Below are 15,128 nucleotides of genomic sequence, written 5' to 3' on the forward strand. Positions count from 1 at the left end.
GGCCACAGGACTGGAAAAGGTGAGTTGTCATTCCAATCCCAAAGAAAGGAAATGCCAAAGAATGCTCAAACTACCACACAGTTGCACTCATCTCACACACTAGTAAAGTAATGCTCAAAATTCTCCAAGCCAGGCTTCAGCAATATGTGAACCATGAACTTCCAGATGTTCAAGCTGGTTTTAGAAAAGGCAGAGGAACCAGAGATCAAATTGCCAACATCCGCTGGATCATAGAAAAAGCAAGAGACTTCCAGAAAAACATCTATTTCTGCTTTACTGACTATGCCAAAGCCTTTGACTCTGTGGATCACAATAAACTGTGTGGATCACAACAAAAATTCTTAAAGAGATAGGAATACCAGACCATCTGACCTGCCTCTTGAGAAATTTGTATGCAGGTCAGGAATCAACAGTTAGAACTGGACATGGAACAACAGACTGGTTCCAAATAGGAAAAGGAGTTTGCCAAGGCTGTATATTGTCACCCTGTTTATTTAACTTATATGCAGAGTGCATCATGAGAAATGCTGGACTGGAAGAAACACAAGCTGGAATCAAGATTGCTGGGAGAAATATCAGTAACCTCAGATATGCAGATGACACCACCCTTATGGCAGAAAGTGAAGAGGAACTCAAAAGCCTCTTGATGAAAGTGAAAGTGGAGAGTGAAAAAGTTGGCTTAAAGCTCAACATTCAGAAAACGAAGATCATGGCATCCGGTCCCACCACTTCACGGGAAATAGATGGGGAAACAGTGGAAACAGTGTCAGACTTTATTTTTCTGGGCTCCAAAATCACTGCAGATGGTGACTGCAGCCATGAAATTAAAAGACGCTTACTCCTTGGAAGGAAAGTTATGACCAACCTAGATAGCATGTTCAAAAGCAGGAACATTACTTTGCCAACAAAGGTTCATCTAGTCAAGGCCATGGTTTTTCCTGTGGTCATGTATGGATGTGAGAGTTGGACTGTGAAGAAGGCTGAGCGCCAAAGAATTGATGCTTTTGAACTGTGGTGTTGGAGAAGACTCTTGAGAGTCCCTTGGACTGCAAGGAGATCCAACCAGTCCATTCTGAAGGAGATCAGCCCTGGGATTTCTTTGGAAGGAATGATGCTAAAGCTGAAACTCCAGTACTTTGGCCACTTCATGTGAAGAGTTGACTCATTGGAAAAGTCTCTGATGCTGGGAGGGATTGGGGGCAGGAGGAGAAGGGGACGACAGAGGATGAGATGGCTGGATGGCATCACTGACTCGATGGACATGAGTCTCAGTGAACTCCCGGAGTTGGTGATGGACAGGGAGGCCTGGCATGCTGTGATTCATGGGGTCTCAAAGAGTCGAACACGACTGAGTGACTGATTTGATCTGATCTGATTAATAAGAGTAATAACAATAAGAAATCTTAAGAAGTCATCTGTCTATTTGGTGTTTAGAAGGTTTTACCTTAATCTATGTTAGACATTTTGGTAATGATCAGCTCACTGTCAAACATGTCTCTAGCCAGGCTAGAGTCCTCATTATCTCCAAAGATATATACATATATAGAGATTTATATAAATAATGCTTTCTTCACACTCCCTCACTTGATCTTTTAGGGTCCAGCAAAATGTAGATTTCAGTGCTCCCCTATTCCCTGATTTCTGAGATGATCTGGAACACAATACGGGGCAATAGACAAAGCTTTTGGGTTCAGACACACGTTGTGAGCCCATGACCAGATGCTTTACCAGCAGTGGACGTGTAACCTTCATGAGCTTCAGTTGTTGCTGTTGCTCAGTCATTAGGTCATGACCAACTCTTTGCGACCCCATGGACTGCAGCACTCAAGGCTCTCCATCCTTCACTATCTCCCAGAGTTTGCTCAGATTCATGTCCATTGAGTCAGTGATGCTATCTAAACATCTCATCCTCTGCTGCCCTCTTCTCTGCCTTCAGTGTTTCTCAGCATCAGGATCTTTTCCAATGAGTTGGGTCTTTGCAACAGGTGGTCAAAGTATCAGAGCTTCAATTTCAGCATCAGTCTTTCCAATGAATATTCAGGACTGATATCCTTTAGGATTGCCTGGTTTGATCTTCTTGCAGTGCAAGGGACTCTCAAGAGTCTTCTTCAACACCGCAGGTTCGAAAATGTCAATTCTTCAGTGCTCAGCTTTCCTTATGGTCCAACTCTCCCATCTGTACATGACTACTGGAAAAACCATAGCTTTGACTTATCCCTTCCCTATAATGGAGGTAAAGTTGGTGATAATAATAATAATACCTTGTAGAAATGTGCTCATGATTAGAGAGGCAGTATGACTAGTAGCTGCCACATCATAGAACATTGACAGTTGGTAGCTCTTTTATGCCAGTACCACAGTACAATATAATCTCCTTCCTTGGGATTCCTTTAATGCCACCATATCAGTTGCAGTCACTGACATCTAGCCTTTGCTAGACTGACCTCACATCTCCATTTCTGTTCTCCACCCAAAGTCATAGCAGTAGACACATCTGTATATATCTTAATTTTTCAAGTTCCTGGGAGGCAGAGATCGAGCTTTACAACTATTGTGGAAATGTACCCAATGCATGAATGCCAATAAAAGAAAAAATAGAAAGAACCACTTAAAAACTCTTTTAATTCTATTGTGTATGTGTGTGTGTGTGTTTTAATTCTATTGTGTTTTTAAGGCTGTAGAAGGTAAGTTGGGACCTATTCTTGTGATTATTAGTTTTGTTTCTAAGAAGCACATTTAATAGGTTCTCTTCTATGATATAATTAAAGAGCATATGCTGTGAACAAATATCACCTCATTTGATCCCCTTGATTTCCCCACAAGGCAAATATTGCTGGCATTTCCTAATTATCATAAGTGAACTAAGGCTCTGAGAGATGATACTCAAGGTAACACAGCTTGGACAGTGAAAAACAGGTACTTGAGCCTATGTCTAACCCTCTCCTGTGCTGGGCTGACTCTGCCTGAGAATGTCCTAGTCAGTAATGGATGTGAAAATCCTTCCTTCACAAACTCCACAGTGGAATATGAATGTAGGGGATTATCGCTATTATTTCTAGGGCAGGCAGGCTATAACCTCTTGTGAAATCATATATCAACCAGGAAATCCTGTTGCTGTTCACTGAATTGTACCCCAGTGACCCAAGAGATAATGCATTTCCCAGTGTACTTAGCTTAATAGTACGGACTGACCTGTACCTTGAACTGAGCTGAGTGAGTAATATTTAAATACAGAGTCTGACAGCTTATAACCCAAGGCAGCTCACGTCCCCCTTTGGCGAGCTGCCAAGCCAGGGAGGGAAGAACAGTGGGATGTGGGGATGAATAAGATTAGGGTTGGATGGTGTTTCTCCAAAAACAACCCATGGTTTAGATTTATTTTGGATACCTTGATGAAAGGAACAGCTTTGTGCATTTTGATTATCAAGAGTGCTTCTCGGGACACCGCCCACGGTCACCCTTGGATTGTCAATTTCAGCCGCCCTCACACTGGGCCAGAACCATTTCGTGTTGATTTAAAAACCCAGTGGGGGATCACTGGACTGGAGTTTGATATCCTGGTTCAACAGCCTGCTGGATCCTCCAGTGCCCGCAGGGAAGCAAAAATGCTTGCTAGACGCTTCTGCAGGCCAGAGTCAGTGGGAAGGCGAAGGGTGGAACATTTCTGCCTTAATCTGTTAATACTGGTCTAAAACTACAATTGAACCATAAAAGTTAAGAGCGTGTTTGAAATAGAAGAGAGCTTGGACATCAAGGCAAAGACCCTAATTTTATAGACAAGAGAATGGAGACTCAAAAGAGTAAGCCTAAATTCATCCAATTCAGACATATGTTTTATCTAAATCAGTAAGATGAGGCATTCCTTATCCTCAGACACCCATTCTTTTTTGCCCTCTCATGCTGCCAACTGCTGAGAATAATATCTGTCCAAGTCAAGAATGACCCAAAAGGGTGATATTTAGGGAGTCATCTCCCTTTTTTGACTATAACAGCACTCAGCCAATCAACAAACAGGCAAGAACTCCACACAGCTCCTGATTAGAGTTCAGAGCTGTGAAGGGGACATGAGATGTTCTCAGTGGGGTACCAATTTCAAACGATGCTACGACAGTGGGGAACTACCTGCAGAACTGTTTGATAAGGGCCTTATGTAGGAGGATATTTCATTTGGGGATCAAGTTTGGGCCACTGCTTTTCGTGTTGTGCAAGTTTGACACAAAACATAAAATTTCTCTAGGAGTCTCTGGACCTTTGAATTGGATTGAGGGCACTAATTAATCATACCCTTTTCTCCGTGGGCTTGAACCAATGGAAAAATAGCCCCAAGAGCCAGATATTGATTAAAAAGAAGTCAGATTTATTTCAGGTGAAACTTGAGTTGGACAATGGAGATTAACTCCAGTGGCTGAGCTATACTACCCAATGTGGGGCTTGGAAAAATTATATCCCATGAGATAGAATGTAAGAAATAGAGCAAGTATGACCTGGTGAAGATGAAGGGGAAGAGGAGAAGAGACCCATTGCCTTAATTCTCTAGTAAGTAAGTCTTTCCTCCTGGTGAAAACTGAATAGAAGGGGATGGAGAGGATGTATCCTTTTAAAGGCCAAGGAAGGATTATGCAGAGAGGGAGAAAAGACATAAACACTTGAAATCACTGAGATTCAGAACGAAGATAGGTACCCTGACTCTTAAGACTGTTTCTCTTGGTTCACACTTTATCTTAAGGGTCAGATAATAAGCAATGACTTGTGCGGGGTGGTTGAAGTTACCAATAAAGAGGCTGAAAGAAGGAGATGAGCATTTACCCCATGTCCGCTGTGCCTGGGGAGCTCCGTGCTGGGGGTGGGGGGTGGTTAGCTACATCATAATCCTTATCACGTGCCAGCCCTTTTCTGCAGCTTGGTACACTGCCATTCAGCACAAAAAATAGCTTATAAAAGGGCACATTCAAGCACAGGTCTCTGTTAAACTTGGCTCCTGTTCTTGTAACTCTGCTTCATCTGTCTGCAATGCAGGAAACCCTGGTTTGATTCCTGAGTCAGGAAGATCTGCTGGAGAAGGGATAGGTTACCCACTCCAGTATTCTTGGACTTCTCTGGTGGCTCAGCTGGCAATGAATCTACCTGCAATGAGGGAGACCTGGGTCTGATCCCTGGATTGGGAAGATCCCCTGGAGAAGGGAAAGGCTACCCACTCCAGTATTCTGGCCTGGAGAATTCCATGAACTGTATAGTCCATGGAGTCCCAAAGAGTTGGACATGACTGAGAGAACTTCGCTTTCTTTCTTTATTAGAATATGTGTGATTAAAAAGAATAAGTTCAAAAGCTTCAGTAATAAGTCAGTAATATCTAGATGCTCCATGTTCCATTCATTCATTGATAAGTTTTTGAGTGACTAATATGTACCATGCACTGTGCTAGGATTGGAGAGATGTTGGCTTCCTAGACACACTATCAGATTAGCGGACAGAGGGGGACAGAAGCTAAAATGATGTTGCTTTATGCTCCAAACATCCCACTGGTGTGTGTGTGAAGACAATTTCATCACATTTTGATGATGAAGCACCATTTGTTTCTTTTGATCTTTTAATCTGCAGCCTCTTTATCCCAGGCATTTGGACCTGAGTCCACGAGGAGGGATAAGGGACAGCTCTGAATGTTGTGCCAATTAGATGTTGGAGGTGCTATTGCTAGACAAAACTTGTATGATTGCATCTGTTCTAGCACTTACTACCCATGTGGGTTTCCATTTTACCACTTACTAACCATGTGGGTTTGAACAAATGGCTCAACCTTGCTGTGTCTTGGCTTCTTCACCTGCAGTAGAGAGATGCTCAGAGTAGAATCACAGCAGGTCACAGCTGGAAGACCTAAATGAAGTGATGAAAGGAAGAGCAGAATTCGCTTCACCCCAGGGTAACTTGCACTGATGCTGTAGGATCTGAGTTGGGCATGGAGGGAAGGTTCTGATAAATGGTACCCACAGAGGGGGAAGTGCCCTCATCCCCCAGGTGGCTGCATTCTCTGGACTAGCAGGGGAGGGGTCAGATGGATCCGGCTTTTGGGTGTGGGAAATAAGAATAAAATTCATGGGGGCTTCAAATTAGCCAGAAAAACAGTGGTGTCTACCTTCATGGCAGCAAAATCACAGGAAGCATGGACAATGTAAGTTATGTGTTAGTCGCTCAGTTGAGTCTGATTCTTTGCAACCCCAAGAACTGTAGCCCACCTGGCTCCTCTGTCTATGGAATTCTCCAGGCAAGAATACTGGAGTGGGTAGCCATTTCCTTCTCCAGGGGATCTTCCTGACCCAGGGATTGAATCCACGTCTCCTGCCCTGCAGGCATATTCTTTACTGTCTGCGCCAACAGAGAAGCTACGGCTGAAAGCAAGCCAGCAGTAGCAAATTGGACATGTGCACAAGGTTCAGGTCCCTGTTCAGGCACTCTGATTTGGGCTTCTCAGGTGGCACAGTTGGTAAAGAATCTGCCTGCCAATGCAGGAGATGCAAGAGACAGGGGTTTGAGAGAAGATCCCCTGGAGTAAGAAATAACAAATTCTTGCCCGGAAAATTCCATGGTCAGAGGCACCTGGCAGGCTACATCTGAGGTGTTACAAAGAAACAGACACGACTGAGCACGAACGCACTAAGACACGACTGAGCGTGAATGCACTAAGACACGACTGAGCACGAATGCACTATGAGCTAATGTCATAAACTGACCCGAGACTATTTCTGAAGCCCTGGAATAACAGTGGTAGAAAATGTACCCAAAGACTGCTGGGTGACAGCTTTAAATCTCAGCGTCATTACTTACAAGTGGCATATTTTTAGATTCCTGTGGTTTCTCTGAGCCTCGGTTTCCTCATCTGTAAATTGGAAAAGCAAACAAACACTGTTTCACATGCTGGCTGTAGATTTTAAATATATTCAAGTCCATAAAGGTACTTTGCAAACCATCAAGCCCTGTCTTAGTTTGAGAGTTCGTTCTGTTATTTCCAACCTGGTTAGAGTGTCTGTGGATTTTAGTTGGTGGAGAGAAATTCTTCTAGTGCGTGTTCTATGCGGTAGCATCTTTGAACCTCATGTTCTCACTCATCAAACACCTTAAGATACAGAGGCACCTAGGGTGGCTGGAACAGAAAATCTATCACTTAATTCAGAGCCTCCTCCTTCCTGTAGCTCATTGGAAAGGGTGTGGAGAGCACTTCTTTTGTTGGGCTTGCTTCAAGAGGGAGAAAGAGAGCTGCAAATGAGAAATGCAAATTGAAGAAGATATCCAGCAACGTGCCTGGCTTTAATAATTGCTCAAATAAGAAAATCTAGTCTCCAAGCCCTCCTCTCCATGCATGCACTCACATTCACATTCACAATATTTTAGGGTCCAGGTTTCCATTAAATGTCACTAACAAAGATCCATCCCAAATCTCCTCTGTTCCTGTCACATCTCACTGCTTATTTTCTGTATCACGGTCATCACTGTTGGAAATTATTTTATTGTTTGATTTATGTGTTTGATTTGTTTTTATGTTTTTGCCCCGGTGATAAACTCCAAGAGGCCAGGTATGATTAATATTTACCTGAGTATCGCCAACACCTAGCTCAGTGTGTGGATCATAGTGGGAATTCAATAATTATTTCTTGAATGAATGAATGAATTCCCAAATCCTGGGGCGGGGGTGTGGGGCATTGGGAGACAGAATCAATGGTAGCAAGACAGAATCAATCAAAGGTAGCTACTTCTTGTTTGCAAGAAGTAACAATTGGGGCAGAGATGAAGCAGATGAACCGGAACTGGCAGGGTAGCCTGGGTGGGAGTGGTGGACAGTACAGCTCTCTAGGACAGGAGTCTGTGATGATGGAGGTTTTGGCAGCCAGGCCCCGGAGGAGGGTTGCAGACACTCTGGTCTGGACCCCCCAGTGACACAGTCATGGGCCTTTAGGACCAGCGGGGAAACAGAGGCCAAGCATTCTGAGCGTGCTTGCAAGGAGAACAAGTGTTGATGCCTGAGGTGGGCTGGAGGGTTGCCAAGGGAAAGGAAAGAGAAGCAGAGATGCTGGAGGCTGTTCAATGCTTGATGGAGAAAAAAAATATGACAAAGATCTCCCAGTGGTCTTTTCCTAGACTGCCTGCCTGGAAAACAACTCTCATTCAGAGACTATGAAAAAAATCTAAAAACAAATACATGAATTTTTTTTTCTCTAAAGTCCCTTAAAACATCTAGCATTTTAAATATATGTGGGCTTCCCTGTGGCTCAGCTTGCAAAGAATCCAGAATTTTAAATCTATGTATGTATTTATGAGTTGTTTTTGTTTAGTCTCTAAGTTGTGTCCAACTCTTTGCGACCCCATGGACTGTAGCCTTCCAGGCTTCCCCGTCCATGGGATTTCCCAGGCAAGAATACTGGAATGGTTTGTCATTTCCAAGTCCAGGGGATCTTCTCAACTCAGGAACTGAACCCACTTCTCCTGCATTGGCAGGAGGATTCTTTACTGCTGAGCCACCGGGAAAGCCCATTTATAAATGAGGCATTAGAATGAACACTTTAACCACATGATCTTATTCAGTCCTCCAAACAGGTGATTCCTCTGGTATTCCCATTTCACTTAGTGGGTAAACTGAGGTTCAGAGAGTTGAACTGACTTACCCGGGTGAGTAAGTGATGGAGCTCAGATTGGAAGCCAGCTAGTCTGACTCCAGATTCGCTGTTTTTAAATCATCATTGAGCATATGAATCATCTAACCTTGGCAACAACTTCTTAAACCTTATATAAGTAGAGTCCTGGTGTACTGTCTTGAATCTAGCTTTGTTTTTCTCAGCTACCATGGGATGATCTCAGTCATCTTTGCATCAGTCCCACATCTGTGAGTCTAAGCTTAAGCTCTCTACATCCAGCTACTGCTGATGTCTCAGGCTGGCTGTCTTCCAGCAACTTCAGTGCAACACATCTATAACTGAATTCACCATTTCATGCCCAAACCTTCTTTCTCTCTAACTAATCTGTCCTAGTTAAATGGCACACTCATTCAGCCAGCTACCCCAGTGAGAAATCTGGAAATTATTTCTAACACAGTCCTTGCTGCATCTTGAAATGTCTTCCTCCTTAGGCTGACTTCAGTATACTGAGATCACCCCAATCGACACTGCCTCCCTTTGTCATCATTGACTATTGCAGCTGTTTGTCAATTGGTATCCTTACCTCTGGCCTTGTCCCTCACAAATATACCTTGTTCAATGTTACTAGAATAATTTTGGGTTTCCCTAGTAGCTCAGCTGGTAAAGAATCCACGTGCCGTGCAGGAGACCCTGGTTCGATTCTTGGGTTGGGAAGATCCCCTGGAGAAGAGATAGGCTACCCACCCCAGTATTCTTGCCTGGAGAATCCTAATAGACAGAGGAGCCTGGCAGGCTACAGTTCATGGGGTCACAAAGAGTTGAACACAACTGGGTGACTGAACTGGTTCTTCTGTCATCTCTTCCTGCTCTAAATTCCAATAGCCTATCAGCCATTGGCAGGTATGTCTCTATTTTAGGTTTTTTTTTTTTTTAATGCCATCTGTGTATCTTATTTCTTTTCTCCTTCCATCTTTGCTTCATCCCTTCCATGAATTTTCTTTAACTTCTTCTTTATGGAAGGTTCTGAAACTAACACTTAAGAAGGTTGACAATCTAAAAAACATTTCCACATGTATCACCTCATATCTCACAGCACCATGGACAGGCAGGTAGACTTCTCTGTATCTTACGAGTGAGAATGTGGGCTCGAATAGGTCACGTTCAATGCCCAAAGTCACAGAATCAGGAAGAGCTGCAAGTGGTCCTGTGTCCTTGGCTTCAAGTCCTGTCATTGCCCTGCTCTGCAACCCTTTGAAGGCAGGTGTTGGACACTTATTCATTCCAGATCATCATGCTACATTGTCAGTACATAGAGATAGTTGATCCCATGCGACTGGGACAAGTGGGGTTCAATCAGAAGCACACAGCATAATAGAGAGGATTCTATTGGTTATATACATTCAACATGTTCTGGGAACAAGTCAGTATACTTTGTCCAGTGAAGGAACACCTTCCTCTGTCCTGGCTACTTGGCTAATGGAGGGCAGTGGCCAGTTTCTCCTATAGCTCTTTGTGGCTTTGTCTGACTCAACTATGAACCACCAAAGCAAACACGGCACCTCACGTTGCTTTGTGTCTCGACTACCAAACACAGACGAGATCCCTCAATACATAGCTATCTATTATATGGGTCTAGCTATCCAGGTGGCAGTGATAAAGAATCAGCCTTACAATACTGCAGATGCAAGAGACATGGATTCAATTCTTGGGTTGGGAAGATCCCCTGGAGTAGGAAATGGCAACCCATTCCTGTATTCTTGCCTGGAAAACCCCGTGGACAGAGGAGCCTGATGGACTACAGTACATGGGGTTGCAAAAGGGGGAGATAGCCAGGTGCCTGCAGGGACATGACTGAGCAACTGAACACACACAAGCATTGTATGGGTCGACCCCGAGGAATTTAGAGAGGGAAGGTGACTTAGGGAGCATCTTTGCAGACCATGGTTTTCTAGACTCCAGTCACCTATGCCCTATATGCCAACAATGGATCTGTGTAGTAGCTTGCACAAATTTCATGACATTTGGTTCTCGCCCGTATTCTCACTTACTATTTATTTACTCTTCATTATTCATTTCCGTTGTTGCCACCTTCAATTTTACAGGGAAAGAAATGAAAGCATCACCTGATCAGCGTACGTGCCCCAGGTAAGGAATGAGTGTCAGAGCTGAATCTGAACAGAAATCCTCATATCCTGGATCCTCGGGTATGTGGCCAGCCCTTCCTGCCTCTGTAGCTAAGGTTTTGCTTTTTTTTTTCTTCTGCTTTTTGAGCAAGAGAGCCATGCTCTAAGGAGACTGCTGATAAGGAGATAACCAGGTGCCTGCAGCCACCCGTGAGGTGAATGCAAAAAGCCTCAAGAATCCTCACGGGGGAAACTTTGGCCCTGCTTCCTGGAGAGGAGGAGAGAGCCCAGGAAAGGGAGGAATCTCCTGGGAGCTGAGCTCGGGAAGATGGCAGTTTCCAGGACAAGCAGGGGAAGCCAGACTGAGTTCTCTCTGAACTGACAATGCTTCCCATCTATTTCAAGTTTGTGTGGAAGGAAAAGGTCTAATGCCTTCTGAAAACCGTTCTGTCTTCCTTTCCAAAATGAAGGTCAGCAGGGGAGAGAGGCAGCGTCTGCGACGGTAATGAAAGAAAACCCAGATGACTGCAGAAGCAATTTAAAGATTTGCCTGGATTTGCTTAGGCCCCCGTGGCTGCGCCTTCTTCTTGCAACTCCTCCTCAACAGTCTGGATGAGGAGATAAACACATTTTTAAAAAGTCCAGCATCCAGGCACTTTTGAAACTAGGGAATGTGGGACCTGGGAGGCTGAAAATAGGAATCACGTATCCAAGCTTGTCAGAGAAAAGAGGATAGCGTTCAGCAGGTGTAACACAGGGAGAAAATCCCCTCCAGGAACGAGGGATACGGAGGTGGGTTTCATCAGAAACAGACAGAAAGCTTGATTCATGCTTGATGCAGACCTGGATTCAAAGGCCCCTCCTTAAAGGGAAAGCTGCAGGCCAAAAGCGTTCCTTTAGGACGCTCAGAGACCTCATTAGCCCATCATTAAACAGCCAACGAGGCTCTGCTATGGCAACAGGCCAAGTCCAGAAGTATGGATGAAAGGTTTTCAAAATGTTGGAGTAGAAAACAAAGCAAGAGCCTTCAGGGATTATGGCAAGATTCCAAACTCCCTGGTCCGGAAGCTAGCAGACAGCATCCTCAGAACACAGGGGCAGTGACTTCACTCCAAATATTTCTTTGGTGTTCTCTGAGTGACTTCCCTTTCACTTTTCACTTTCATGCATTGGAGAAGGAAATGGCAACCCACTCCAGTGTTCTTGCCTGGAGAATCCCAGGGGAGGGGGGAGCCTGGTGGGCTGCCATCTATGGGGTCACACAGAGTCGGACATGACTGAAGTGACTTAGCAGCAGCAGCAGCCCTAGGAGGTGGACTTAGTAGGATTTATCCAGGAGCCCCTGGGCTTATACATTGCTCATCCCCAGGCTCCCTCTCAAGCCAAAGCTGTTTCCTGTCCTCATGTTGGTTTCTTATCATAGGTCCAAGAGACTTCTTTCTTTCCAATCTTCTTCTTAATGGCCTCTGCCAAGCACCAGTTGCTCTCTGAATCATGTTTTTTTTTTTTTTTTTTTTAAGTCTATCAATTTCTTATTTTTGTGTTGTCAAGGATGAGTACCAGGATCTCTTTTGAATGTAGGATTTTATTTTCACTTCCTACAAGGAAAGTGATGGAAATAATAAGACTCTGAACTTTAGTGAAGGAACTGATGTGTGACAACTTTAGACTTCTTAGAACTTGATTGTTTTCTTTAGATCCTGTCGTCGTTCTGGGACATTCCTAAAAGTCCCAAGGACTTGACCTTCTGGGCTTTTTTTGTTTGTTTGTTTGTTTCTGTTTTTGTTTTCTTGGCTTTTTTTGGCCATACTGCGGGGCACGTGGGATCTTAGTTTCTTGATCAGGGATTGAATCCGTGTCCCCTGCAGTGGAATCGCAGAGTCTTAACCACTGGGCCACCAGGGAAGTCTCTTGACATTCTGTTTTTATTCCTAAAGTTGTACATCATCTCCTCTGACCTCTTTCTCCTGAAACTTGCCACCTATACTTATTTTCACCTTTATAAAACTCTTCCACATAGAATTAAGCATGGATTGCCTTCTTACCATCATCCAATCATGATGCAATCCTCCTACTTACATGAATTCACTTTACAGCAGGAATCTCATATATTTATTTCTAGAAAATTCCTGAAATATCCTTGCATGTATTACATGCTCAATAAATAGGAACTGGAAGAGAGGAGGGCAGGGGGTCCTAATATTGAAGAAACAAAAATGATTCCACCAATATCATTTTCCCAGGTCACTGTGCTTTGTGGCATCGGAAAGCAGTGTCAAGTGACACGCAACGTGCAAAGTCAGAATCCGGATGTGTCTGCATGCTGAGTGAGGGAAGAGAAGGATAAGCGAGATGCCAATTCATCTGTAACATGTGTCAAGATCTTCAGATTCTCAGACACTCGCACCACTATTCATTTTTGACCTTTGAATTATTATTGACTCAAGCTTTGCCTATTGGATTGTTTGATTGTCCAGTTTCTTTTTCGGCTCTTAGTGTCCTTTGAGGAGGATGGCTATATTCCCCCTGCACCAAGGCTGACCATGGGTCAGTTTCTCAGGTCCATTCTCTAAACCCCAGCTCCTCAGAGGGACTGAACTGGAAAATGGACTGTTCTTCTTCCTCTCTAGGTCTGGTGGTATCCTTCAGAATTCCAACCACATTTCCTCCCACTTCTGGTTACCCAAAGAAAATTCTGGAATAGTGAAACAAACACACACACACTTTCCACATTCTTTATGTTTCCCCAGATGATCCACATAGAACCAGATGGTAATTAGGAGGCAACCAGAAGCTGGTAACCAAGAAAGTCCATCCCCTCCCCACTCCTTCCATTCTTCCCTGATGTAAATGTCCATAGGCTTATCCTTCCTATCTCCATCAAGGTGCTCAAGTGAGCTTCTTGCTATAGTATGACAGACTCAAACATACAAAACCATAAAAAAACCACAAGTTAACTATTCAGTAGGGCTTTGGGTATCACTTACACACACTGAAAAATATATTGACATAGGAAGACAGAAAGTCCAGGTCCACATTTCCAGATCTTTCTTTCACTAGAGAACTGTGGGAACAGCCAAGTTATAATCAGAACCTTTCTTAGTGAGAGTGCAGTCAGAGAAAAGGGCATTTACTGGATCTGAGAGTCATAGGATCATCTGATATCTCCAACTTCCATCTGGGATGCTTCTGCCAAATTGGAATGAAGCCGAGTTATCATTTTCCCTTTCTTAAAGACTCAACGATGTCACAAACCTCCATTGCTAGGATTAAAGTCTCAGAAAATGAGAGGCTGGGGGAAAACAATTTTAAAAATTTACTAAGTAGATTTAAATGGCACAGTGAATAAGTATTCTAGGAGATATTCACTTGCTTTAGCCAGCCAGATTCATGACTATGAAACCCTGCTCCAATAAATAAGCTTCTTCTGGATGACTTTCTTCCTTGCTCAGGAAATATTGCTGCAGTTTCACAATCTGCGAGATTGAATATTTCACCCATTTATGTTGTGCAGACTGAACCTCTCCTTCAACTTTTTAAACCAGCCCTTCCTAGCATATTTGTTAGCTTTTGCACCTGACTTTTTTGCTTGTTTCTTTCTGCCTTGTTTTCCTAGGTCCCAGGACAATGTCTGGCCATTTCACAAGCTATAAGCACGTTCTGGGCCCCTGACTCTTTGTTGGCTATGTTTTATTTTTTGGCTGAACAGCATGTGGGATTTTAGTTCCCCAATCAGGGAGCAAATTCATGCCCCCTGCATTGGAAGCACAGAATCTTAACCACTGACCCACTAGGGAAGTCCCTGTAGGATTTTAAACAAGATGTTCAAGAAGGATAAGGTACAGTTAAATTTAAGCAGTGAAGTGAAGGGGCAGGAAAGCCATGCCAAGTTTAGGTAAAAACAAGCCCTGGGTGAGAGAACAGACACTGCATAAGCAACAAGAAGGCCAGGGAGAGAGTGGACTGAAGAGGGGAAGTAAGATGAGGAGAAACGTGCTGGGGTGAATGATGTAGAGTCTCATGAGCCATGTGAGGAATTTGGGGCTTTGTCCTCAAGGTGATTCCAATACACTGGATAAGCAACAAGATCTTGGAGAGGGCTTGGATCACACTGGACCCATTGCCTCTCTGGTTCTCTGTTTCCAAGCTGATCAGTTTCCTTCTGATCAAAAGAATTTTTCCATAGACACCTTAATATTTTCGTTGAGCTTAGCCTGCATCCTGCTGCCTTGTCTTTGGGATCTTATTTTAAGGGTACTGACCTTTTAGTTTAACTCTTAGGAGGACAATCTCTGTGCCACATTTCCTAGTTCTGGAGGAGCATATGGTTATTACCTTCCTACCCACACTCCAGGAACATAATTATGCACACAGGTGTTTTAGG

Source organism: Bos taurus, chromosome 6 (assembly GCF_002263795.3).
Source record: "Bos taurus isolate L1 Dominette 01449 registration number 42190680 breed Hereford chromosome 6, ARS-UCD2.0, whole genome shotgun sequence".
In the NCBI taxonomy this organism is placed as follows: Eukaryota; Metazoa; Chordata; class Mammalia; order Artiodactyla; family Bovidae; genus Bos; species Bos taurus.